The sequence below is a fragment of the Triturus cristatus genome, chromosome 2_1 (assembly GCF_964204655.1).
Source record: "Triturus cristatus chromosome 2_1, aTriCri1.1, whole genome shotgun sequence".
In the NCBI taxonomy this organism is placed as follows: Eukaryota; Metazoa; Chordata; class Amphibia; order Caudata; family Salamandridae; genus Triturus; species Triturus cristatus.
Window position 1 is genome coordinate 1079323415 of NC_140581.1, and position 27069 is coordinate 1079350483.

Consider the following 27069-nt stretch of genomic DNA (forward strand, 5'->3'; position numbering starts at 1 on the left):
CAAAATGAACTGCCAACTCTTCCCCTACATTCATGCCATTGGGGTTCTTAGTTCTCAGATCAATAATGTATCTTAACTCCAGCCTGCGGAGTTGTCTGATTCTATCACCACCCCTTACACTTATTGGTACATGATCCAATCCATAATAACGTAACAGCTCCCTGTTACTATTATGTTTCTCAGAAAAATGTCTCGCAAACGGGATAGGTAACATCACCCTTTGCTATAACCCGCATGTGCTCCAAAATTCGTATCTTGACAGAATGAATAGCTGGTATTACATGTGAGAAACTTGTTTATGAGTTTAGGTTTCTTAAGGCCAGTCACTAAAAATGTGAGTGTCCTCTTACTCCCCACAAGGCCTTACATTTCCCACAAGGGAAGAAACCCCTAAGCTCCCTTAGGGTTCCTGCTGTTTTAGGTTTGGTATAGAGATGACTCTGTACCAAACTGTCCCTTAATGATCTGGCTTTTCTGAAAGTTATCAGGGGGCAGAGGGAATATTTGAGCCTATGATGTTGTCCATTTTTAAAATGTGCCAATTCTTTCTCAGAATCTTCCTTAATTCATTGGCATCACTTGAAAAAGTGGTCACCATCCTGAATTTTTTTCTACTGTCTCATTCCTTATGGTTCTCTTTTTCTCATTATTTAACAAGGTATCTCTTGACATGTTTCTAACCCTATGAAGGGTTGTATCCAGGAATTCCCTGTTGTATCCTCTAACAATGAATCTGCTAGCACTTTCTTGGGCCGCTGTTTCGAAATCCTCCTCCCTAGTGCTTTTACGTTTTAATCGTAGAAATTCCCCATAGGGGATACTTCTGACCAATCCAGGGAGGTGATTACTTGCAGCATGTAATGTAGAATTGCCAGCCGTAGGTTTACGGTAAAGGGACACATAGAATTGATTATTGTTCACTCTGATTTTAAGATCTAAAAAATTCACTGTTTCAGAGCTAATCTCCCCACTAAATTCCAAATTCACAACATTTCTGTTCAGGTTATTAATAAAATCGGCGGCTGATTGAAATGACCCATCCCAAATTATACACAGGTCATCAATAAACCGATACCATGAGCTGACCTTCTTCATATCTATATCTCCCGGTACTTTGGACACCTGCTCCTCCCATCAGCCCACGAACAAGTAACTGGGGACGAAGCAGGTGCCCATAGCTGTACCAGACCTCTGATGATAAAAATCCTCACCAAAAACAAAAATATTGTTGTTGAGACAAAACTCCGTGAATTGGAGAATCATTTGGGGAAAGTTAGGTTTAGTCTAAAAATACTTGTGAAGTTTAAATTTCCGAATTAATTTGAAAAGATCGATGCGGGGCGGTTGGAATCGAAGGGCCAAAAGCCCCTACCAGAGCTTCTCGCAACAGGAAGGGGAAGAAATGGAATTAGATAATCTTACCATCATCAATTTAACACCTAAGATTGTCACACCCGCGGAACAGCAAGTATTAAAATTGGGTTTGACCTTTTGCCCTTCCAGTAATATGGAATACACACCGACCCGCATCGATCTTTTCAAATTAATTCAGAAATTTAAACTTCACAAGTATTTGAAGACTAAACCTAACTTTCTAAAACCTAAGAGACAGTTGAGTAAAATCAGAGCAACTGATACTTTGACAGGGGAGGATTTGGCCACCCTAGAAACACTGGAACCACTCCGGACAGATAATCAAGCGGATGATCAGGATGGGAATATTCAGGAGTGTGATCAAGTGCAGAGAATAATGCAACTAGGATTTGATCAAGAGAAGGACGAGAGTCAGTTCAAACCGACCTCGCAGTACCTACCACAGCTTCCCACCGATGCCATTGATGTGTTTGCGGAGGCTGTGAATAAGGATCTCCTAGCCCTGAGAGAAAGACTAATACGCTCTAAGAAGAAACAAAACATAACTAAAGAGCAACAAGAAGCCATCGAAAGTTTGGGGAAGGACTACACGGTAATTTGTAAACCCTCGGATAAAGGAGGTAATATGGTCCTGCAAACCAGGGAGAATTACAGGGCAGAAGCTCTTAGACAACTGTCGGTTGCGGATAGTTATCAGAAAATCTCTAAAGATGTTTACATGGACAGCATAAAAATATATCATGATGTGATTAAATCATGGCTTGATAAGTCCATGTTAAACATGGAAGAGTATTTATTTCTCCAGTGTCTTAATCCAGTGGTGCCCACCTTTTACCATATCCCTAAGATTCATAAAAATAGGGACAACCCTCCTGGGAGACCAATTGTTTCCTCCCAGGGCAGGTTGACGGAACAGTTATCTATCTTTATTGACTCATTCCTTTTTCCATTAGTGAAGACTTTACCTGCGTATATTAAAGACTCACAGGATTTCATGATGCATATTGAGAATCAACAATGGGATCCTGGGTATGAACTTATTGTGTTGGACATCACCAGTCTATACACTAGGATAAGACATGAACATGGTTTGTAAGCTGTGGCACATTTCTTGAAAAAAAAGCCATTGAAATTTACGGAACATAACTAAATGATTCTCCAATTCACATAGTTTTGTCTCAACAACAATATTTTTTTTTTGGGGTGGATTTTTATCATCAGAGGTCTGGTACAGCTATGGGCACCTGCTTCGCCCCCAGTTACGCGAACTTGTTCGTGGGCTGGTGGGAGGAGGAGGTGTCCAAAGTACCGGGAGATATAGAAATGAGGAAGGTCATCTCATGGTATCGGTATATTGACGACCTGTGTATAATTTGGGATGGGTCATTTGAATCAGCCGCCGATTTTATTAATAGCCTGAACAGAAATGTTGTGAATTTGGAATTTAGTGGGGACATTAGCTCTGAAACAGTGAATTTTTTAGATCTTAAAATCAGAGTGAACAATTATCAATTCTATTTGTCCCTTTACCGTCAACCTACGGCCGACAATTCTAAATTACATGCGGCAAGTAATCACCTCCCTGGATTGATCAGAAGTATCCCCTATGGGGAATTTCTACGATTAAAACGTAACAGCACTAGGGAGGAGGATTTTGAAACAGCGGCCTAAGAAAGCGCCAGCAGATTCATTGTTAGAGGATACAACAGGGAATTCCTAGATAAAACCCTTCATAGGGTTAGAAACATGTCAAGGGATACCTTGTTAAATAATGAGAAAAAGAGAACCAAAAGGAATGAGACAGTAGAAATAAATTCAGGATGGTGACCACTTTTTCAAGTGATGCAAATGAATTAAGGATGATTCTTAGAAAGAATTGGCACGTTTTAAAAACTGACAACATCATAGGCTCAGATATACCCTCTGCCCCTCTGATAACTTTCAGAAAAGCCAGATCATTAAGGGACAGTCTGGTACAGAGTCATCTCTATACCAAACCTAAAACAGCAGGAACCCTAAGGGAGCTTAGGGGTTTCTTCTCTTTTGGGAAATGTAAGGCCTGTGTGGGGAGTAAGAGGACACTCACATTTTTAGTGACTGGTTTTAAGAAACCTAAACTCATAAACAAGTTTCTCACATGTAATACCAGCTATGTGGTATATTGTTTGGAATGCCCCTGTGGCTTGCGCTACATTGGTTTCACTATTCCTAGTGTCAAGATACAAATTTTGGAGCACATGCGGGCTATAGCAAAGGGTGATGTTACCTATCCCATTGCGAGACATTTTTCTGAGAAACATAATAGTAACAGGGAACTGTTACGTTATTATGGGTTGGATCATGTACCAATAATTGTAAGGGGTGGTGAATGAATCAGACAACTTCGTAGGCTGGAATCAAGATACATTATTGATCTGGGAACTAAGAACCCCAATGGCATGAATGTAGGGGAGGAGTTGGCAGTTCACTTGGGGACTAAAGATGAATTGGAGCTTTTGGTGATGTTGTACTATATAATCTATGTCAGTAAAGTGCTTTGTTTTATTTTATTTTATTCTATTTTGTGAATCAATTGACTGTTGTAAAGACATGAAATGATATAGAAGTCTCAGACGATTCACGGCGTAATCAGTGGCATTCAGTTTAGGCACCAGTAAGGCCGATACACAATGATATGATTAAGATGTCTTTATTTTATTTATTTTTCTCAATATGAGGAAATGAAACTTAAACACATCGTGAATGCATTAAATGAGTAATGTATTTTTCATGTATGCTACATTGGTATAAATGATGAGGATCGGAGTGTTTTAAAACTACATTCCAATATGGTGCCGTATACTGCAATGGAATAGTCTTTTGTTGATTTTTATGTTTCAACATGTTACATAACTCACGTAAAGCAATTTAAAGTATGCCGCTTCCTTTACGAAAACATTCGACTCAGGCATAGCCGAAACGCGTCATGTTTTTCATGCTTTCCGTGGCTGGTACGAATTAAAGGAATTTGAAGCCTGCAGAAGTTCCCGCTGAGTGCTTTTCTGAATTTGTAACAGAGGAGGTGTGAGCGCATGTGTGTAAACGCGAATGCACCTTCGCGTTGGAAGCACCCGTCCAAAGAGTGCGCTGTCTTGAGGTGTAGTTGGAGCGACGATATATATATATATATGTACATTACCTACTGGCGGTCAGTTAGTTATAGTTAGGACCTCATTTCTATTCAAAAAGCATTTTTTCTTTTGCCAACGTCTTTGGTGCCGGTTGACTAATCTTCGTGAAATTTTCAAAACTAGTGGGGCTCTCCAGTTAGCTCCTGTCTTGATAGTTTCGGGGTGATTCGTCAAGTGGGGGCGGAGAAAAAGGTGGGTCCCAAAACGCGTTTTCCCCATGTAAATTTCTGATGGAAACTTTAAACAAAGCTACAGCCAGAACTGCTGAACGGAATTAAACCAAATTTGGCAAAAAGGTAGGGTTTTGTTCAGAAAGACCTCTTTTTTTTAAATGGTGTAAATCTGTTCTGTAGTTCCAGAGAAGTTAGAAAAAGAAAAATATAGATATCTGAGCACGAGCTTCACTCTGATTGGCTGCCAAAACTCCAAACCAGGAAGTGTTGGCAGCCATCTTGTGACTTGGTAACCGAGTCACAAGAAAATAATTTTAAAAAGGTGTAAAAAAAAGAAAAGGGGGCCGGTTAGAAACACCCTGACCCCCTAGGCCTGCTCAGGGGGTCCCACAAGGACTCCCAGGGCCAAAGAAAGCATATTTCTTTTTTAAACGGCTTAATTCATGCTGGGGTCCCGAATCCGGTCAAGAAAAGAAAAAAGAAAAAAAGCGTGGGCTACCGTGCTTCGTTGAATATTAGCCCCTGAGTGGGCCAGGTCCCGGGGACATGCTAAATTGCAGCCCCGTGGACCGCCACCTCCCCAGGGCTTTATTTATGATGTGTGGGGGGCACGCAGCCCCCCCACAGCCCCGGAGGCCGCCACCTCCCTGCAGAATTATGTAAAAAGTGTGGGGGCCTCGTGGCCCCCCCAAGCCCCAGGGTCTGCCACCTCCCTGGGGCTTTTTTTTATAAATATGGTCGGGCCTCGTGGGTCTCCCAAGCCACGGGGACCACCATCTCCCGGGGCTTTGAAAATGAAGGGAGGGGGGACGAGCGGATCCCCTCCTGGAGCCCTTGATGGCCCAGGGGACTGCCACCCCCCAGGGCCGGCTCCTGCAATGTCCCGGGGTGCCCACCCCTGGGACATTGCTGTTTGCTATGACAGGGCGGGAGCACGGCTCCCGTCCTGCCATAGCAAACTCTGCTTTGCTTCATTGAAGCGAGAGCAGGGAAACCTGCTCTTGCTTCAATGAAGCAAATCAGAATTGTTTTTGAGCAAGGGGAGCTGCATGTCAGCAGCTCCCCTTGCTCAAAAGCAATGCCAGCTCCCGCAGGAGGCGGGGAGCCAGCGGGACCGTGGAGGCATTGGGGCTCCCCCCACGGTCCAAATCACAGAGGTCAGGCCCGGAGGATGGGGTTCCTGGGGCCAAAAGTGGCCCAGGAGGGGGGCCACGCTGCCCCCCTCCCCTCTAATAAAAAAATAAGTACAAATAAAACAACGAAAAGGCTGGCCTGGGGAATGGGGTCCCCGGGGCCATAATTGGCCTGAGGAGGGGGACCACGCGAGCCCCCTCCACATAAATAAATAAATAAATACATTTAAAAAAGTCTGGCCATGCCCCGGAGGATGGGATCTCTGGGACCAAAATTGGCCTTGGGAGAGGGGCCAGGCGGCCCCCTTCCCGTTTTTTTATTTTTTTTTAATAAATAGGGGTCAGGCCCTGGGGGATGGGGTCCCCATGGGCCCAAAAATATAAAAGGAGGGGGCCTCTCAGCCCCCCTTGTAAAAAAATAAAAAAGTCATCTTGCTGGAGGCCACGCCCCTTTCTCCACCACTCTGAAAACACACCCTCTGGCGTGTTGTTAGATGGGGAGTTAATTCCCCCTGAATACTGAGGGTCCCTGTAGGCCAACTAGTCCACCAGGTACCTCCAATATGTGCCACAGAGCTGCATGTCAGCAACTCCCCATGTGGAAAAGCAATGCCGGCTCCCGAAGGATGCAGGGAGCCGGCTGGGACTGTGGGAGCGTTGGGGCTCCCCCACGGTCTCCAACGTTTTTTTATAAGCCCCGGGGGATGGGGTCCCCGGGGATAATAAAAATTAGTGATAGGGGCTATTTTTTTTTTACGGTAAAATTAGGAGTCGCGCATCCTAACGTGTTGGGTGCACGGTTCCTCTTGCGTTGGGTGTGCAGTTCCTATCGCATTGGGTTCGTGGATCCAAGGAAAAAAAACTGAAATTTTAGGGAGATAAACATCAAGCTTAAGTGTTTTGTTCTTGAGTGGCTCTAAAAAGAGCTGTTGAGTTCATTGAGAGTTTTTGGTACTTATAAGTAAGTACCTATACAGAGTCTAAAGTTGTTGAGAAAGACTCTGTTTCCTTCATCAGTAAAGTGTACTCCATCTCTCCTATACATCTCATGCATATGAAAGCGCAGATTGTTATTGTAAATGGACCCCATTCTATAGTCTCGGAGAAAAACTGAAACAGATTTATTCACATGTTTCCTAGCTTTCTCAATTTGTGGACAAAAATGATTGAACCAGTTCCATTTCTGCCTTTGTCATATGTTGGAATACACAAAGGCAGTTTTAGGAAAAAGTGAAATCAATTCTGCAAAGGTGTCCTTCATAAGCATTTCCAGACCTACCCCAGTCAAAGTGCCTCGGTCATTGCCACCACAGTGCACTATTACGAGGTCAGTGTGTTGGACATGCATAAAGGTTTTCACCAATGGCATCAATTGGTGCCACTTTAACCCTCTCTGTCCAATCCATTTAATGTCTACATTTTGCAAACCTAGGTCTTTGTGAATGCCTTTGTTTTCTGCATACCTTTGACTCCAGAAAATATAGCTGTGTCCCACAATCCACACTCTAGGGTGCCAATTACGATCCGGTAAAAAAATAGCCCGTACGACTCGTATCCGGTCTTTTTACCGTACGAATCGTACAAGTGCCGTACAAACTGCCAATTACGATTCGCATGGGAAAAAGACCATACGAATCGCATTGGGAATTATTCCCCACACGTCCTCGTGTCGGAAAATGTGTCCGACACGTCCTCGGACGATCTACCGTACAAATGTGAAAAGTGAAGTCCGACCGCGGAATCACGATCCATCCCGTGCGTCCGATGTTACAACCGTATGGAAAAAACACCGTCCGCACCGAACTCCCATAGCAACCATGGAGACAAAACTCCCCCCAGCCCCCGTACGTTCGAGTCGTACCCCCGTGTATGTACACCCCCACCCGTGTATGTACACCCGTGTACGTGTCGTACCCCCGTGTATGTACACCCGTGTATGTGTCGTACCCCGTGTACGTTCGTGTCGTACCCCCCGTGGATGTACACCCGTGTACGTGTCGTACCCCCGTGCATGTACACCCATGTACGTTAGAGTCGTACCCCCCGGGTATGTACACCCGTGTACGTGTCGTACCCCCCCCTGTATATTCGTGTCGTACCCCCCGGTATTTACACCCGTGTACGTTCGTGTCGTACCCCCGTGTATGTACACCCGTGTACGTGTCGTACCCCCGTGTATGTACACCCGTGTACGTGTCGTACACCCCCTGTATGTACACCCCCGTGTACGTGTCATACCCCCCGTGTACATTCGTGTCGTACCCTCCGTGTATGTACACCCGTGTACGTGTCGTACCCCCGTGCATGTACACCCGTGTACGTTAGAGTCGTACCCCCCCGGGTATGTACACCCATGTACGTGTCGTACCCCCCGTGTATGTACACCCGTGTACGTGTCGTACCCCCCCGTGTACGTTCATGTCGTACCCCCCAGTATTTACACCCGTGTACATTCGTGTCGTACCCCCGTGTATGTACACCCGTGTACGTGTCGTACCCCCCGTGTATGTACACCCGTGTACGTGTCGTACCCCCCCTGTATGTACACCCGTGTACGTGTCGTACCCCCCGTGTACGTTCGTGTTGTACCCCCCGTGTATGTACACCCGTGTACGTGTCGTACCCCCCCGTGTATGTACACCCGTGTACGTGTCGTACCCCCCATGTACGTTCGTGTCGTACCCCCCCGGTATTTACACCCGTGTACGTTTGTGTCGTACCCCCGTGTATGTACACCCGTGTACGTGTCGTACCCCCGTGTATGTACACCCGTGTACGTGTTGTACCCCCTGTGTATGTACACCCGTGTACGTGTCGTACCCCCCGTGTATGTACACCCGTGTACGTGTCATACCCCCCCGTGTACGTTCGTGTCGTACCACCCGGTATTTATACCCGTGTACGTTCGTGTCGTACCCCCCGTGTATGTACACCCGTGTATGTGTCGTACCCCCCGTGTATGTACACCCGTGTACGTGTCGTACCCCCCATATATGTACACCTGTGTACGTGTCGTATCCCCCGTGCATGTACACCCGTGTACGTTAGAGTCGTACCCCTGTGTATGTACACCCCCACCCATGTATGTACACCCGTGTACGTGTCGTACCCCCGTGTATGTACACCCGTGTACATGTCGTACCCCCCGTGTACGTTTGTGTCGTACCCCCATGTATGTACACCCGTGTACGTGTTGTACCACCGTGCATGTACACCCGTTTACGTGTCGTACCCCCCATGTATGTACACCCGTGTCGTACCCCCCCATGTACGTTCGTGTCGTACCCCCATGTATGTACACCCGTGTGCGTTAGAGTCGTACCCCCACCCGCGTATGCATGGAGAGTACCCCCACCCCAACATTCTAAGTACGGAGTGCACCCCAGGCCCCAACATCACCACCTTCACACAACATCGCGCATGTACGAGTCGTACCAAGCCACACACAAGGACAGCACTGTACAACAAAATGGCCCATGTACACACCGTACACACGCTAAAAACGCACGTACACAACCAGGACAAACCAAAACGACACAAGAATACACCATTCGAATGGCACAAAGCCACAAAACATGTCCAACAACCACTAAAACAACACATTCACTGACCTGCAACTGCCAAAAACAAAAACAGAGGCCCAAAACACAACCACTCCTTATAACACACCCACCCAAAGTTCAAACACAGCCACACCCACCAATGGACCAATAAAAATGGCCCACACACACAAACCATGAGCCTTTGCAACAGACTCACTGCTGCCAGACCCCACAGACAACCTACAGCACCATACTAGAAGCTTTACCACACCTTACACTTGCACACCTTCACACACACACCTTCACAAACACCCCCTCATCACATTCACACACACACCTGCACAACCACACCCACAACCATCCACACCCCCCCCACCATCCACACCCACACCCCTCACCATGCCCACTAACAAGAATCCAAAGTTCACTAGCCGAGAGTTGGAGGTCCTTGTCGATGAAATCCTCAGAGTCGAGCCACACCTCTTTGGAACATTGGTCAGACAGACCAGCACTTCAGCAAAAACAGCCATGTGGCAGACGATCGTCGATGCTGTGAATGCTGTTGCGGACACCAGAAGGAACAAGCAGGAATGCCAAGCCAGGTGGTACGATCTGCGGAGGAGGGTCCGAGCCAAGATGACCGATGAACACAACCAGGCCAACGTCACTGGAGGAGGGCCGGCCCGCAGACCCGTACACTACCATCCCTGGGAGGAGAGGGTGATGGCCATACTGCCGGTGGTGGCAGTGGACGGAGTAGATGGACTCCGAGAGCCGGGTGAGTACACAAACAACTCACCTCACATGGGGGGAACGTCATCCACAACCAAACTCACAAACAGGCACGCAACCACCCCAAGCTATCGCATGACTCAACCACACTCCATGAACACGCACATGCCACTGGCGCCACCATGCCCCATGCACCCAGCTGGACAATGTCAAGTCACAGGCCACAGAAGACACCAACACATGACACGGTAAGTCGGATGGCGGGAGGGTGGGCCCAAAAAATCACATAGTGCAACTCAGAAGCAGACAACAATGCCCCCTGCCCATGTGGCCTAGGTCACAGCCAGATAAACAGTGTGTCCCAACACAGAAATAACTTGCCAGCAAATGGCGGACGCCTTGCATCAACACATGGGGGTGACGGCACGTTCTTGCACATGACAGCAGCTAATGAACAGCCAACACTGTGAAAGAGTGGCAGCACACACCACCACAGCAGCAGTGCAGACACAGACACTACACCCAATTGGTGCCTGGAGATCAGAAACAAACTCACATCAACAATCCAAGGGCCATTCAAAGATCTGCTAACAGTGTGTGCACAGTAAGCTGGGCTGAGGTGACAGAGGGTGACACACAGAGGGAGGGAGAGGGGGACAGAGAGGGAGGGAGACACAGGGACACGGACAGAGGGAGGAGGCTGACACACAGAGGGAGGGAGAGGGGGACAGAGAGGGAGGGAGACACAGGGAGACGGACAGAGGGAGGAGGCTGACACACAGAGGGAGGGAGAGGGGGACAGAGAGGGAGGGAGACACAGGGAGACGGACAGATGGAGGAGGCTGACACACAGAGGGAGGGAGAGGGGGACAGAGAGGGAGGGAGACACAGGGAGAGCAAATCAGCCTTGTGGTGTGTGGGAACGTCTGCTTGTAGGAGAGTAGGGTCTGCTATCCTATGGTCACCCCAAATTTTTGCTTTTTGCTTCACTGGTTTTTGACATATTGAGGCTGTGGGCCTGCCAATCAGACCCCCAGCCTGCTGTTCTCTCTACTAAATTTACACTATGCACCCTAGGTGCATAACCAATTGGAAGTGGATCACCCTGTGAGCCCCTGTACCAGTGTACACTAGGTACCCAGGGCATTGGTGTATCTAAGGCCTACCAGGGGCTGAAGCATGTATTGTGCCACCCCTGGCCTGGCCTAACAAATTTGACACAACTGGCTGATCACTCAGCTGGGGTAAGTTGGTGTAACCACCTCTTACTTAGGTGTAGTATACCTATACCTAACCTTAAATGGGACACATGTTAACCTATAAGTCACTCCTATAGCAGGCCTTGACAATCCTGAAGGCAGAGTGCTTGGTTCCATGTGAGATGGTGCTCTGGCATGAGCTGAGCCTGTCTGCAGTGGTCGGAACAACTTCCTTCTACTGTTTACAGATATCGTCATACCATATACACTTAAGTGCATTATGAACCTCGCGGTTAAATGCTAACTTTGGTTTGGCTTTATCAAAACATGTCGAGTAAGGTGTCATACGAATTGGAATACTAACCCCTCGCCAATTCTGGCGACGGGGTTAGCATTCCACCCTTCTAGAGGGACACAACATGTACAGTACCTGAAACCCGGGTAAAATCAGACATAGCCTCAGCTCCACAAAATGGATGAGGCCACCACAGACACAAGTCTGCCCTCCTGCTGCTGGGAGTCCTTCCAGCTTGGGAGGTGTGGACAAAGGGTTTCCTGCCAGGGGAGGTGCGTGCACCACCCCAGACAGGATTTTGTGTATTGGTCAGGTAGGGCTCGAATAGAACCAGACATGCCTGAGGCTCACAAGGAGCCTCGGTGCATATGCCAGTTCAATCCGGTCCTGGGGCACACCAGTCCCAGGCCTGGGGAGAGCTGGACAAAGGATTGGGGGTGTAACCACCCCACTTCCTGGTCCCACCCTTAGGGAGGGACCTAGCAGGTAGTCCGGCCCCTAGAATCCGCTTAAAGGTAGGAGCTGTGTCCTAAGACTTCAGACATCCTGGAATCAACTTGAAACTAAGAAGAAGACGGGAACTTCGACGCTCTGCCGCACAGAGGACTGAAGCCAATCTCCCCTGTGGTCAGGGAGTGACCACCTTGCTAACGCAAGCACCATCCAGCGAATCAACGTCTGCTTTGCCGCCGCCTCCCGCCGGAGCCTGAGCCCAGAGACTGACAAGACCTGGACCTCCAGACCTCTCACCACCCGATCCACAGTCCCTGAAAAAGAGAGACCCGTGGAGGCAACGAGACACGTGGAGCCAGCCATCTTGAAACGACCACGACAAGCTGCAAGTGCAACAACCGAGGCTCCCTCCAAGTTGTGCTTTGGTATCTCAGAAGCCCAACCCTCGAGCAGCATCTGCACCAAAGGTGAGCCCTCCAGCATCTTCACGATCTGCGTGGGGCCCTTCTGCATTTTGCCACTCGACGCGCCTAACCGGTTGCTGGCCCGCTGGCTAGTGGCCATCTTGGCGACGAACTTCAAGAAATACACCGTTGGTCTGGTTGCCCCAGACGGGCCCTTGCTCCCCTCCAAAGGAGCAGTCCCTCTGACCTTGCCGGTCAGAACCATCAGCTTATTTCGTTTTCCACAACAATTGCTTTTACCAAGGCTTGTTTGCTTCAATCAAGTCGCCGACACCGCCGACAGCGAGAGCCTGCGTGGGACAGCTCGGGAACCGACTCCTGGACGTCGTCGACCTTCAGGGACCACGTGGCTGCAGAGACAAGCTACACCTTTCTTCCTGTTTGCACCCAACATCGCCTGGTACCCACCTGGTGCCACGCTGGTCACTGGCTAGTGACTGTGAACACTGTCCCCTCTGCTTACAGGTCTTCTACAACTCCGATCCACTCTTGGATCCACCACATCTCTTCCGGACCGACCGCCTGCAGCATCTTTCTCTTCAGGCTCCACTGAACAGATAGAAGAAACCCGACGCACTTCGACACCTATGCACCCGCTTCCTGTGGGTGAGGTAAAGCTGGCACTCCGGTGCCCAAGTGTAGAGAATCATCTCTAGTGTCTGTGTTTCCAATCTTGAGTTCATAGTCCATCCGGAAGATCCTTTTTGCAGTAACTTTGTAACTTTTACGCACCCATTGAAAACCTATGGGAGCTCGCGTGTGACTATTTGCTCTGCACACGCAACCCGTGGACCTCCTGGTCACTAACTAAAGTTAGCTCCTTGTAGGCCCAGCGATTCTAGAGGCCCTAGGCCTTTTCCCTTTTCTGTTCGTGGTACTTATACCACTATTTTAGTATATGGTTTGAGCGGCCACCAGGGCCTATCCATATAAAGTGCAACTTCTGTGTATTCTACTGTAATCTTGTTTAACGATTTGTGCTCCTGTGCTCATAAAGAGACTAGGGGTTACTTTGAGAAATAAATACATATATATTTTCAATATATATCTGTGTGGTGTCCTTTCATTGGTATAAAGGGGGGTTACATTTGGTAAAACAGCCTGCTTAACACGCTTCACGAGTTTAGCCTCAAAGACTGCTTAGCCTACGCTACCACTAGGGCAGCTAGTCCGAAAAGGTTGACTTACAACCACACCATAAGGGTTGCTTGGCATGGTACAAGGTGATCACTTTAACTAGTGAGCATCATATACCAGGCCAACTTCTCACATTGGTGAGCAGCGGTTGGATTTGAGCTTGCTGTGTTTTACCATTGTAATCTCTTGGTTACCAATTGAAAGATCACATAGGTACCTATAGGTACATATAAAACAAGATTAGATATACTTAAGTTCTAATTGAACTTAGTGTTGTAGAGCAAAGGGAGTAGCACACCCTGACTACAACTACTAGATAGGTTTAGTAGGTAAACTCAAGTGTAGGTAGATTGCAACACATCCACCGACACGTAAGAGCAATGGCTGGGGCAGAGGGGTCCACTGTACCCATCTCTGTTGAGAGTGACCCCCAGAGGGCACCAACCATCTTTGCTACCCTTAATCAAAATGAGCTCAGGCAGTTGGCAAACATCAGGGGCCTTAAACAGCCCAAGAATCCTACTTCTGCTGAACTCAGGGAGCTTTTACAGGCTGATGAAGATCAGAAAGCTCTCAGGAAAGCCTCCCAGTTAGGCCCCTTAGGGACAGGAACAGGAGGCCCCCCTTCTGAAGATGCTACTGAAGTACCCCTTTCCAATAGCCATCCCTTAGATGAGAATCATACTACAGAGGAGGAAAGTGGTGAGGATACAGAAAGTAGTGAGGATGAAGGGAGAACTAGCCCAGTGCCAAGTGTTATACGTGGCCCAGCTAACTTAAGGCTAACGGGGGCTGACAATGGGATCACCCCATTGGATCTCCCTAGTGGACTTAACCAGGGGTCTGGGAGGCAAAGGAATCACTCAGGTGAATCTAATGCTTCTCATACCTCTAGAGGCTCTCAAGGTCACTCCAGGAGAAGGATGACCACCCCTCAGAGGAGGGAGCATGAGGCCAGAATGCAGGAAGCCCAGCTGAGGATCAGGAAGCAGGAGCTAGAGGTAGCCCTGATGGAAGAGAAACTGAACAAAGCTAGGCAACCTAGAGAGAGTGGGTCTATACCCACTGGTGGCAGCATTGTCCCTAAGGAAAAAGATAGGGTCTTTGATAATAGGAACCTGTCTAAGGTTGTGCCCCCCTACAAAAGTGGGGATGACATCCACAAATGGATGACTGCTCTTGAGAGAGCCTGCAAAGTGCAGCAGGTTCCTGAAGACCAGTGGGCAGCAATCCTCTGGCTCTCCTTTGAAGGAAGAGGCAGAGACAGACTCCTCACTACTAGAGAAGAGGATGTCAGAAATTACAGAGTCCTGAAGAGTGTCCTAGTTGATGGGTTAGGCTTAACCACTGAACAGTACAGGTTAATGTTCAGAGACACCCAGAAGACACAGCCTCAGGACTGCTCTGAATACATTGAATGTGCCACTAAGGCTTTGGAGGGTTGGTTGCTGGGAAGTAAGGTATCTGATTATACAGGATTGTACAATTTGATGATGAGAGAACAGATTTTAAATAACTGTCAAAACCAGCAACTGCATCAACACTTGGTTGACTCTGATCTGACCTCTCCCCAAGAATTGGGAAAGAAGGCAGACAAATGGGTCAGAACCAGGGTTAAGCAAAAGAACCAGAACCAGGGCCAAGGGGGTGATCAGAAGAAAACAGACCAAAAGGGTGGAGATCAGAAATCTAAAGACCAGAAGTCTTCAACAGGGCCCCACACTACTGCTAAAGAGGGTGGGTCCCAGCCTAAAGGGAAGAAGAAAGAAGGTCAAAAGAAACCCTGGTGCAATCATTGCAAGAATACAACTCACTGGACTAGTGATTGTAAAAAGGGTGGAGCCCCCAACACTGTTGCCCCTAAGGCACCTGCTCCCAGTACTACTGTTAGCAGTGTTGGTCCCCAGACAAAGGGTGTAGTGGGAGTCACTATGGGAACTGAAGGAGATTCTGACTTAGACAGAACCCTGACACAGGCAGTCTTGATCTGTGATGGGGACATTGATTTGTCCCTGACTGTGAGCCCCAGTAACCTGGGCAAGTACAGACAGACTCCTTTAATTAATGAAAAAGTGGCTCAAGCCTACAGGGACACATGTGCCAGTGTCACTATGGTGACACCAGGCTTTGTGGACCCTGGACAGTACATACCTTGTGAGAATTACCTGGTGACCAATGCCAGCAATGCCACTACTTCACATAGTGTGGCAGTTGTTAACTTCTCATGGGGAGGGGTAACTGGCCTCAAAAGGGTTGTGGTTAGTGCAGACCTCCCAGTAGAATGTTTGTTGGGCAATGACCTAGAGAGTTCTCTATGGTCTGAAGTGGAGTACAGGACACATGCAGAGATGTGAGGTATATCACCACATGTCCTTGCTGTGACCAGGTCACAGGCCAAAAAGTGCCTTGCTGAACCTCAGGTCTTGGATCCTGGAACAATGGACCAAGCACCTACCAAGAAGAAGAACAGGAGGGTCAAGGCTGTGCCTTCCCCCCTGCCTCAGAGTGATGATCAACCTTCCCAGGAAGCTGATCTAGAGGACCCTAAAGGAACTGTCCCTGAAGAGCTTGAACCTGATCAGGTTGAGTTTCTGGGGACAGGGGGACCTTCAAGGGCTGACTTGAGGCAGGCTCAGTTATCCTGTCCCTCTCTTGAACCCCTCAGACAGCTGGCTGCTGCTGAGGCTGCTGGGAATGCTCAAGGTACCCATAAAGTGTATTGGGATGAAGGGCTCCTTTATTCAGAGGCTAGAGACCCCAAGCCTGGTGCAACCAGGAGGTTGGTTATACCTCTGCAATTTAGGGGCTTCCTTCTTACCTTGGCCCATGATATTCCTTTAGCAGGACACTTAGGCCAGAACAAGACTTGGGACAGGCTTGTCCCTCACTTTCACTGGCCTCACATGAATGAAGATACAAAGGAGTTTTGTCGCTCCTGTGTGACCTGCCAAGCCAGTGGCAAATCAGGTGGCACAACAAAGGCCCCCCTAATACCACTACCTGTGGTGGGGGTCCCCTTTGAAAGAGTGGGAATAGATATAGTGGGTCCCATGGATCCTCCCACAGCATCTGGGCACAGATTTATACTGGTGGTAGTGGATCATGCCACCAGGTATCCAGAGGCAATTCCCCTTAGGACCACTACAGCACCTGTTGTGGCCAGGGCCCTGCTGGGAGTATTCTCCAGAGTGGGGTTTCCTAAGGAGGTAGTTTCTGACAGAGGTACCAACTTCATGTCAGGATACTTGACAGCTATGTGGAAGGAATGTGGTGTCCACTACAAGTTCACCACCCCTTATCACCCACAATGCAATGGGCTTGTTGAGAGATTCAACAAGACCCTAAAGGGTATGATCAAAGGATTACCTGAAAAGCTTAGGCGAAGATGGGACATCCTTCTACCCTGCCTTCTGTTTGCTTACAGAGAGGTCCCACAAAAGGGGGTTGGCTACAGCCCCTTTGAATTGTTGTTTGGGCACCCTGTGAGAGGCCCACTGTGTTTAGTGAAGGAAGGATGGGAGTTACCTCTCAAAAAGCCTAAACAAGACATAGTGGACTATGTACTTGGTCTCCGCTCCAGGATGGCTGAGTATATGGAGAAGGCATCCAAAAACCTTGAGGCAAGGCAGGCCTTACAGAAAGCTTGGCATGACCAAAAGGCTGTCTTGGTTGAGTTTCAGCCAGGACAGAAGGTATGGGTGTTGGAGCCAGTGGCCCCAGCAGCACTCCAAGACAAATGGTCTGGACCCCATACAATCCTGGAAAAGAAGGGAGAGGTCACCTACTTGGTGGACCTAGGAACTCCCAGGAGTCCCCACAGGGTACTCCATGTTAACAGGTTAAAAGCATATGTTGACAGGGCAGACATGGGCTTGCTCATGGCTACAGATGAGGGACAGGAGGAAGAGAGTGACCCTCTCCCAGACCTGTTGTCTCAGAACCCTGAAGATGGCTCAGTTGAAGGAGTGACCCTTGGAGGCAACCTCACTGCCCATCAGCAGACTGAATGTAGACAAGTTCTACAATCATTTCAACACATGTTTTCCTTGATACCTAGCCAAACTGACTGGTGTACCCATGTGGTGGACACTGGTGACAGTCTGCCTGTAAAGAACAAGCTTTACAGACAACCTGACCACGTCAGGGACTGTATAAAGGCTGAGGTACACAAAATGCTGGAATTGGGTGTCATTGAACCCTCAGAGAGCCCCTGGGCTAGCCCAGTGGTTCTGGTCCCCAAACCTCACACCAAAGATGGCAAGAGAGAGATGAGGTTCTGTGTGGATTACAGAGGACTCAATGCTGTCACCAGGACAGATGCACATCCTATTCCAAGGGCAGATGAGCTCATAGACAAACTAGCTTCTGCTAAGTTTTTGAGCACATTTGACTTGACAGCTGGCTATTGGCAAATCAGATTAGCTGAGGAGTCTAAGGCCAAAACAGCATTCTCAACCCCAGGTGGGCACTACCAATTTGTGGTGATGCCCTTTGGTCTGAAGAATGCACCTGCCACCTTCCAAAGGTTGGTGAATCAAGTCCTTACTGGGTTGGATGACTTTTGCGCAACATATCTTGATGACATTGCTGTCTTTAGCTCCACCTGGGAGGATCACCTGATCCACCTGAAGAAGGCTCTTGAGGCTCTGCAAAGGGCAGGCCTCACTATCAAGGCTACTAAGTGCCAGATAGGGCAGAGTAAGGTTGTATATTTGGCCCACCTTGTGGGTGGAGGCCAAGTTCAACCACTGGAGAGCAAGATACAATCCATCAAGGACTGGTCTCCTCCAACCACCCAGACTCAAGTTCGAGCTTTCTTGGGCTTGACTGTGTACTACAGGAAGTTTGTTAAGAACTATGGGTCCATTGTGACTCCTCTTAATGATCTGACATCCAAGAAGATGCCCAAAAAGGTTCAGTGGACAGTAAGCTGTCAAAAGGCATTTGATGACCTGAAGGAGGCCATGTGCTCTGCACCTATCCTGAAAAGTCCTGACTACTCCAAAGAGTTTATTGTCCAAACAGATGCTTCTGAGTTGGGTGTGGGAGCTGTGCTGTCACAACTTAATGTAGATGGTCAAGACCAACCCATTGCTTTTATTAGCAGAAGGTTGACCCCCAGAGAGAAGAATTGGTCAGCTATTGAGAGGGAAGCCTTTGCTGTGGTGTGGGCCCTGAAGAAGCTGAGGCCATACTTGTTTGGCTCTCACTTCAAGATTCAGACCGACCATAAGCCTCTCTTGTGGCTAAATCAGATGAAGGGTGAAAACCCCAAACTGCTTAGGTGGTCCATTACCCTACAGGGAATGGACTTTACAGTGGAGCACCGGCCAGGTACTGACCATGGGAATGCAGATGGTCTCTCCAGGTACTTCCACTTAGGACATGAAGATGAGACTGGTCAAGGCTAGTTTAAAGTCCCTGCGTTTGGTGGGGGGTTGTGTAGTACAGTAGGGTCTGCTATCCTATGGTCACCCCAAATTTTTGCTTTTTGCTTCACTGGTTTTTGACATATTGAGGCTGTGGGCCTGCCAATCAGACCCCCAGCCTGCTGTTCTCTCTACTAAATTTACACTATGCACCCTAGGTGCATAACCAATTGGAAGTGGATCACCCTGTGAGCCCCTGTACCAGTGTACACTAGGTACCCAGGGCATTGGTGTATCTAAGGCCTACCAGGGGCTGAAGCATGTATTGTGCCACCCCTGGCCTGGCCTAACAAATTTGACACAACTGGCTGATCACTCAGCTGGGGTAAGTTGGTGTAACCACCTCTTACTTAGGTGTAGTATACCTATACCTAACCTTAAATGGAACACATGTTAACCTATAAGTCACTCCTATAGCAGGCCTTGACAATCCTGAAGGCAGAGTGCTTGGTTCCATGTGAGATGGTGCTCTGGCATGAGCTGAGCCTGTCTGCAGTGGTCGGAACAACTTCCTTCTACTGTTTCCAGATATCGTCATACCATATACTCTTAAGTGCATTATGAACCTCGCGGTTAAATGCTAACTTTGGTTTGGCTTTATCAAATCATGTCGAGTAAGGTGTCATACGAATTGGAATACTAACCCCTCGCCAATTCTGGCGACGGGGTTAGCATTCCACCCTTCTAGAGGGACACGACATGTACAGTACCTGAAACCCGGGTAAAATCAGATATAGCCTCAGCTCCACAAAATGGATGCTGCCACCACAGACACAAGTCTGCCCTCCTGCTGCTGGGAGTCCTTCCAGCTTGGGAGGTGTGGACAAAGGGTTTCCTGCCAGGGGAGGTGCATGCACCACCCCAGACAGGATTTTGTGTATTGGTCAGGTAGGGCTCGAATAGAACCAGACATGCCTGAGGCTCACAAGGAGCCTCGGTGCATATGCCAGTTCAATCCGGTCCTGGGGCACACCAGTCCCGGGCCTGGGGCGAGCTGGACAAAGGATTGGGGGTGTAACCACCCCCCTTCCTGGTCCCACCCTTAGGGAGGGACCTAGCAGGTAGTCCGGCCCCTAGAATCCGCTTAAAGGTAGGAGCTGTGTCCTAAGACTTCAGACATCCTGGAATCAACTTGAAACTAAGAAGAAGACGGGAACTTCGACGCTCTGCCGCACAGAGGACTGAAGCCAATCTCCCCTGTGGTCAGGGAGTGACCACCTTGCTAACGCAAGCACCATCCAGCGAATCAATGTCTGCTTTGCCGCTGCCTCCTGCCGGAGCCCGAGCCCAGAGACTGACAAGACCTGGACCTCCAGACCTCTCACTGCCCGATCCACAGTCCCTGAAAAAGAGAGACCCGTGGAGGCAACGAGACACGTGGAGCCAGCCATCTTGAAACGACCACGACAAGCTGCAAGTGCAACAACCGAGGCTCCCTCCAAGTTGTGCTTTGGGATCTCAGAAGCCCAACCCTCGAGCAGCATCTGCACCAAAGGTGAGCCCTCCAGCATCTCCACGATCTGCGTGGGGCCCTTCTGCATTTTGCCACTCGACGCGCCTAACCGGTTGCTGGCCCGCTGGCTAGTGGCCATCTTGGCGACGAACTTCAAGAAATACACCGCTGGTCTGGTTGCCCCAGACTGGCCCTTGCTCCCCTCCAAAGGAGCAGTCCCTCTGACCTTGCTGGTCAGAACCATCAGCTTATTTCGTTTTCCACAACAATTGCTTTTGCCAAGGCTTGTTTGCTTTGATCAAGTCACCGACACCGCCGACAGCGAGAGCCTGCGTGGGACAGCTCGGGAACCGACTCCTGGACGTCGTCAACCTTCAGGGACCACGTGGCTGCAGAGACAAGCTACACCTTTCTTCCTGTTTGCACCCGACATCGCCTGGTACCCTCCTGGTGCCACGCTGGTCACTGGCTAGTGACTGTGAACACTGTCCCCTCTGCTTACAGGTCTTCTACAACTCCGATCCACTCTTGGATCCACCACATCTCTTCCGGACCGACCGCCTGCAGCATCTTTGTCTTCAGGCTCCACTGAACAGATAGAAGAAACCCGACGCACTTCGACACCTATGCACCCGCTTCCTGTGGGTCAGGTAAAGCTGGCACTCCGGTGCCCAAGTGTAGAGAATCATCTCTAGTGTCTGTGTTTCCAATCTTGAGTTCATAGTCCATCCGGAAGATCCTTTTTGCAGTAACTTTGTAACTTTTACGCACCCATTGAAAACCTATGGGAGCTCGCGTGTGACTATTTGCTCTGCACACGCAACCCGTAGACCTCCTGGTCACTAACTAAAGTTAGCTCCTTGTAGGCCCAGCGATTCTAGAGGCCCTAGGCCTTTTCCCTTTTCTGTTTGTGGTACTTATACCACTATTTTAGTATATGGTTTGAGCGGCCACCAGGGCCTATCCATATAAAGTGCAACTTCTGTGTATTCTACTGTAATCTTGTTTAACGATTTGTGTTCCTGTGCTCATAAAGAGACTAGGGGTTACTTTGAGAAATAAATACATATATATTTTCAATATATATCTGTGTGGTGTCCTTTCATTGGTATAAAGGGGGGTTACATTTGGTAAAACAGCCTGCTTAACACGCTTCACGAGTTTAGCCTCAAAGACTGCTTAGCCTACGCTACCACTAGGGCAGCTAGTCCGAAAAGGTTGACTTACAACCACACCATAAGGGTTGCTTGGCATGGTACAAGGTGATCACTTTAACTAGTGAGCATCATATACCAGGCCAACTTCTCACACTGCTCGTCAGCAGGTGGACTGCGTGCATGTAGACAAGGGTGGCCAGTGCCAGAACCCCCCCTCTCCTCCATGGCAAAACACAGGGCCATGTCACAACCTGTGCACGAGCACAATGACAGCTACCTGCATCATATAAGTGTGTGGAACAACTCCATGTGCCCACGTACAGTGCTACACGGAAGGTGCCAATGCACGGTTCGCCACACCTGCCCACTCCACTGCTGACTGCAGTCACACTTGACGTATCAAGTAAGACTGTGCCACACATAGGTAAAGTCGCCAAAGCTGTGCCCAAGGGACATACCCATGCACAAGTGCACTGTGAGTGGAATGCAAGACATAACCAAATTCCCAGAGGAAATGTTCCAACTTTGAAACGAATGAAACATGGATGTTGCATGGAACAAAATTAACATTGTCTCTCTCACACACAGGTCAACGTCGTGGATCACCCCCCAGGGTGAAGACTCACAGGACCCTGCTCAGCGGGATGAAGGAGCCACCGGCAGCGACGACTCTCACCACTCTGTGGACGAACCCGACCCCGACCAACCTGGCCCCTCTGGTGTCCAACGACCTGCAGCACCTGCGTCAGGTACAACCGGGCCAACCACCACCCCCACTCCTGCCACATCCCAGGAGACACCCAGGATCCCTGCCCCACCACCACAAAGCAGCCAGGCTTGCCAGGAGGGACACGGTGTCCCGGGCACCCAGGAGGAGGCAGGCGACAACGCCAATGCCACCCCTCAGGGGTCCCGGAGACCCGATGTGCCCACAAGGGCATGCCAGGTGCAAGTGGGCAGGGGTGGTGGGAGTGGAGGACGGCGGAGGCGCCAGCCTGACCAGTTGGCTGGGGAACCGGTATATTCCCATGTCCGAAACATCCTGGACACATACCGACAGGACACCACGGGCATGGCCCAGTTGTGTCCATCCTCGAGGAGATCAAGACCCAGCAGGCCCAGCAACATGCGGTGCAACATGCCTGTCTACAGCAACACCAACGGCGGATGGAGGACAGACAGGCTGAGCTCGTGACGGTGTTCACGGGAACTCACAGTACACTCCGTCGGATGGCCGACAACATGGGCAACCCTCCCTGTGCCATCAGGCGTAGAACATCACCACCCACAGGGAGGGATCAGGAGGAGCAGGAGGAGCAGGAGGAAACATCCGATGGAGCATCCCAAACATCGTCACTGCCTGCTTCTGAGGGTCCCCGCAGGAGGGCGGGTCGTCCACGTAAAAGACCGTGAGGGTCGGCGCTACAGCACAATCTCCCAGGACACCTGGCCTGGCACCTGGCCCACTGGAGCAACAGCAGCACAGCATCAAAATACATTCTCTGCCACATGGCCTTGCTGGTCACTGTCTGACCAATGTTGACAAAGACTGTGGCATGGACTCTGAGGATTTCAAATGGCAAGGAAACCAACTCCCCTAGTGAACTTTGGATTCCACACACCCGGAAAGCCCCTCATGTCAAACTCCCCCCCCCACTAAAATAAAAATTCACACCATGAAGAGAAGATGCCTACTGGTTGAATTATTACCTTACATGTGTCTTGTAAAGTCTAACCATGCCTGAGTTCTCATTTGACTTCAACCATCCACACCCTGGGGCCTGAGTCTGGCACAGGACACACGGGTCACAGTGGATTAGGCAAGACAGACATGGAGCACCATACACACCCGTGATGGGCCCAACCAGCTGAGGGGGGGGCCGCACAACCGTGCCGACAGACATATTGAGTACAGCGACAGCCATGCGCAGAGGTCAGGGATCATGTGGAGTGTCCTGGGGGGCACCCAGGTATGTGTGGACAGGTGGCAGAACTATGTCCTGCAAGCTTGAGTCAGATGGATGCAGAGAATGGTGGCCTGGCCAACGTTGGATGCATGGGGATGGCACATGTCACAATACCCACACAGTCATGGACATCATGCACAATACACAGTCTAATCCCACACAAACAGCTTGCATCTTGCTACTCTACACATAGACACATAGCCACTATCACGGTAAACCATGCCAGACATGCCGTATGCCCCATGGCAACACACCAGCATTGACTGAGAAGAGGCACCTTGGAGGCATAGGGACACCTTTATTAGTCATGTATTTGGGATTGCAGAGGCAACTCGGAGTACACATGAACAGGTCATGTGGAGTAACATGTGGGTCCAACACTGGCACCCCCCTTCTGCACCACAAATGCGTGATATCCATGGAACTGGCACACAAGTGTCGGCTAACAGCTAAACACCCCCTGCTGCTCACGGAGAGCCTGCCATACACCATTGAACCGCTGATGTGGAAGTCCCACACCATGTCAAGCCAATGCAAACCGTATGTGTCCGAGGGCAGTGTAACACACATTGATGCCATCATCACATTCCACAATCCCATCACTGATGACTGTCAACAAGTCTGACCATCTATTCAGGTGTACCCATCTGCATGTCATGTGTACCATGGTGATGCGACATGTCTGCAGAGGAACCAAACATCGACAGGGGCAGTGTGCATACATCGTGAACAACTGCCACACCCAATACACCCCTGATGCATCCCTTACCCTAAGGAGACTTCCAAACTTGTCTGTGCGTGTAACGCTGAGTCAGCACACGATGACGTGTCCATGAGGAATAGCAGTGCCACAACAATGCAAGCAGCAGACGGCATGCGCAAGTACCTGGGGAAGAGAGACACACAAGAAGTCAGCCACAAAAAGCACAGCCACTTGCATGTGCATGTACTCGACACATGTATGGATGACAACATGCTAAATTATGACTGGGGAAATACACTCATCACTGGCACCATCACTCCAGTGACACATCCACACACACCTCTGACTCACGTGGCATACATGCAGATGGACACACACATGGCAACACATGCCACACGGGGACCAATGCGTGCACACTCAGACACTGGTACTCACCACTAAGCAAAGAAGTCGCGTATGAGCCGAGTCCGGATGTCCTCTTGCGGCTCCACATCCTCCACATCACTAGCCCCATTGCCAAGCCCTTCGTCCTCCACGGGTGGATGGTCCTGATCATCTTGATCCAGGATGAGTGGCACAGCTTTCTCAACTGCCATGTTGTGCAGCATGCAGCAGACCATGAAGATTTTGCAGACCTTCGCCAGGGCATATGGGAGGGCGCCGCCGGTCTTGTGGAGGCATCGGAATCGGCTCTTCAGGAGGCCAAATGTCCTCTCTATCACTCGCCTTGTCCGGGCATGGGCGGTGTTGTAGCGGAGCTGGGCTGGCGTGATAGGGGATGCGGAGAGGTGTGATCAGCCATGGCATGTTTGGATAGCCAGCGTCCCCTACATGGAAAGCACATGGACATAAGTAGGACAGGAGAAGCGGTCGTGCTGGAAGTCTAGGCAAAATACAGGACAGACAGAGTGTACCCACCAACAACACATGCTCGTTCGTTGCGCAGCTGCGTCATCATTTCAGGCACCCTGCTACGCCTCATGATGTAGGCATCGTGTGCTGATCCTGGAAAACGAGCACAGACATGTGAAATCACCATGTTGGATAGACACACCATAAGGGCATTGATGGAGTGGTAGTGCTTGCGATTCCTGTACGCTACCTCCTGTGCCTGTGGTGGTACCAAAGCCACATGTGTCCCATCTATGGACCCAATGACATGGGGCATCCCTCCCAGGGCATAGAATCCACGCTTGACCCCAGTCAACATTTCAGCGGTTGGGAAATGGATGAAGTCATCCAGGTGAAGCAACATGGCCTCTAAGAAATCATGCAGCACACGGCAGAACATGCTCTGGGACATGCCACCAACATGAGCTATGGTATTTTGAAAGGTACCCGTGGCCAGAAAATGTAGGGCTGCCATTACCTTCAGCTTGGGTGTCAGTGCCGTAGGATACCTGTGCAGCGGTTGCAGGTGTGGTGCCAGTCTCGCCGTCAACTCCAGAATCAACCGTTGGGGGAAGCGGTAGCATCGGATACAGTCATTCTCCCGCATGGCAGCCAAGTCCGGAATTGGTCGGGGAAGAGGCGGAGCCCTGCAGTAATTTGGAAGTGACAAGGAAGAGTGAGTGCACTACAACAACAATTTATATGTACTGAGCACATGTTAATCTGTCAAAACACATATGCTACATACGGAGTCAGGTATGTGCTACATGCCCTGGACACGTATGGCTGCCAGGTGACACTCCTACCAAGACCCAGCTACACACGGAGATTGTGAACCTCCACATGCCATGGCATGGGACTAGCTGTGTCCCAGTGTAAGTGAACAGCCAGATGCAAGACAGGAGTGACATACATCCACACATCAGCAGAAGTAGGATGTCGATTGCAGAGACTGGTAGTGGAACACTAGAGCCACAGGTCACATGACATTACACTAGGACAGGCCACACACCTTGCCATGAAGGTGTACATGTGATGACTCACCACACATTCATACAGAGGATGGAGACATGTCCTTGTTACGCTACTCTGTGTCCCATGCATACATACGCACCTCACATCGGGTACCACATGTGGCCTGGTATGCGGAACAGTGTGCCATGTCAATCTACACACAGACACATGTTGGTTGCTGCAACAGCTGATGCTTTTGAGGGAGCACCAACATCAACCCAATGTGAACCCCCCACACATACATGACATAGTCACAAGGTGCACCGTGGGTAGTGACCTGTCTGGTGTGGTAACCCCTGTAGCGGGCATCAGGGGACACTTGTGTGTGTTGTTGACCGTGCCATGCCAGTGACGCTCATCCCAAGTGTGCAGTACGACATGCACACATGTCAAAGGAGTCAAGGGCATGCCCGGCACACATTGCACCGTCACACATAACATCTGTAAACATCTCATCAAACATCTGGTGCCTTCTCGACTCAGGAGTGAGTTGCCACATCACAGCCTTTCACACCTGTGCCCCACACATGTAGTACTGCCCAGACAATGGCTTGATGTCCATCCATGGACAAGTATGTCAGCCCTATTCCTTCCTGTGTGCTGCCTGTCACCACTGTGATGTAAGAAAGGCACCATACTTTCGCAAAGAGGGCCTGTGTACATTCCCTATCACTATGGGAGTGCTGCCGTATGTGTACGCATAGTGATAGTGAGCGTACAGGCGTGTGTACGGTCCGTACCACTATGAGTACGCATACGCGAGAACACCCATGGTGGTACGGC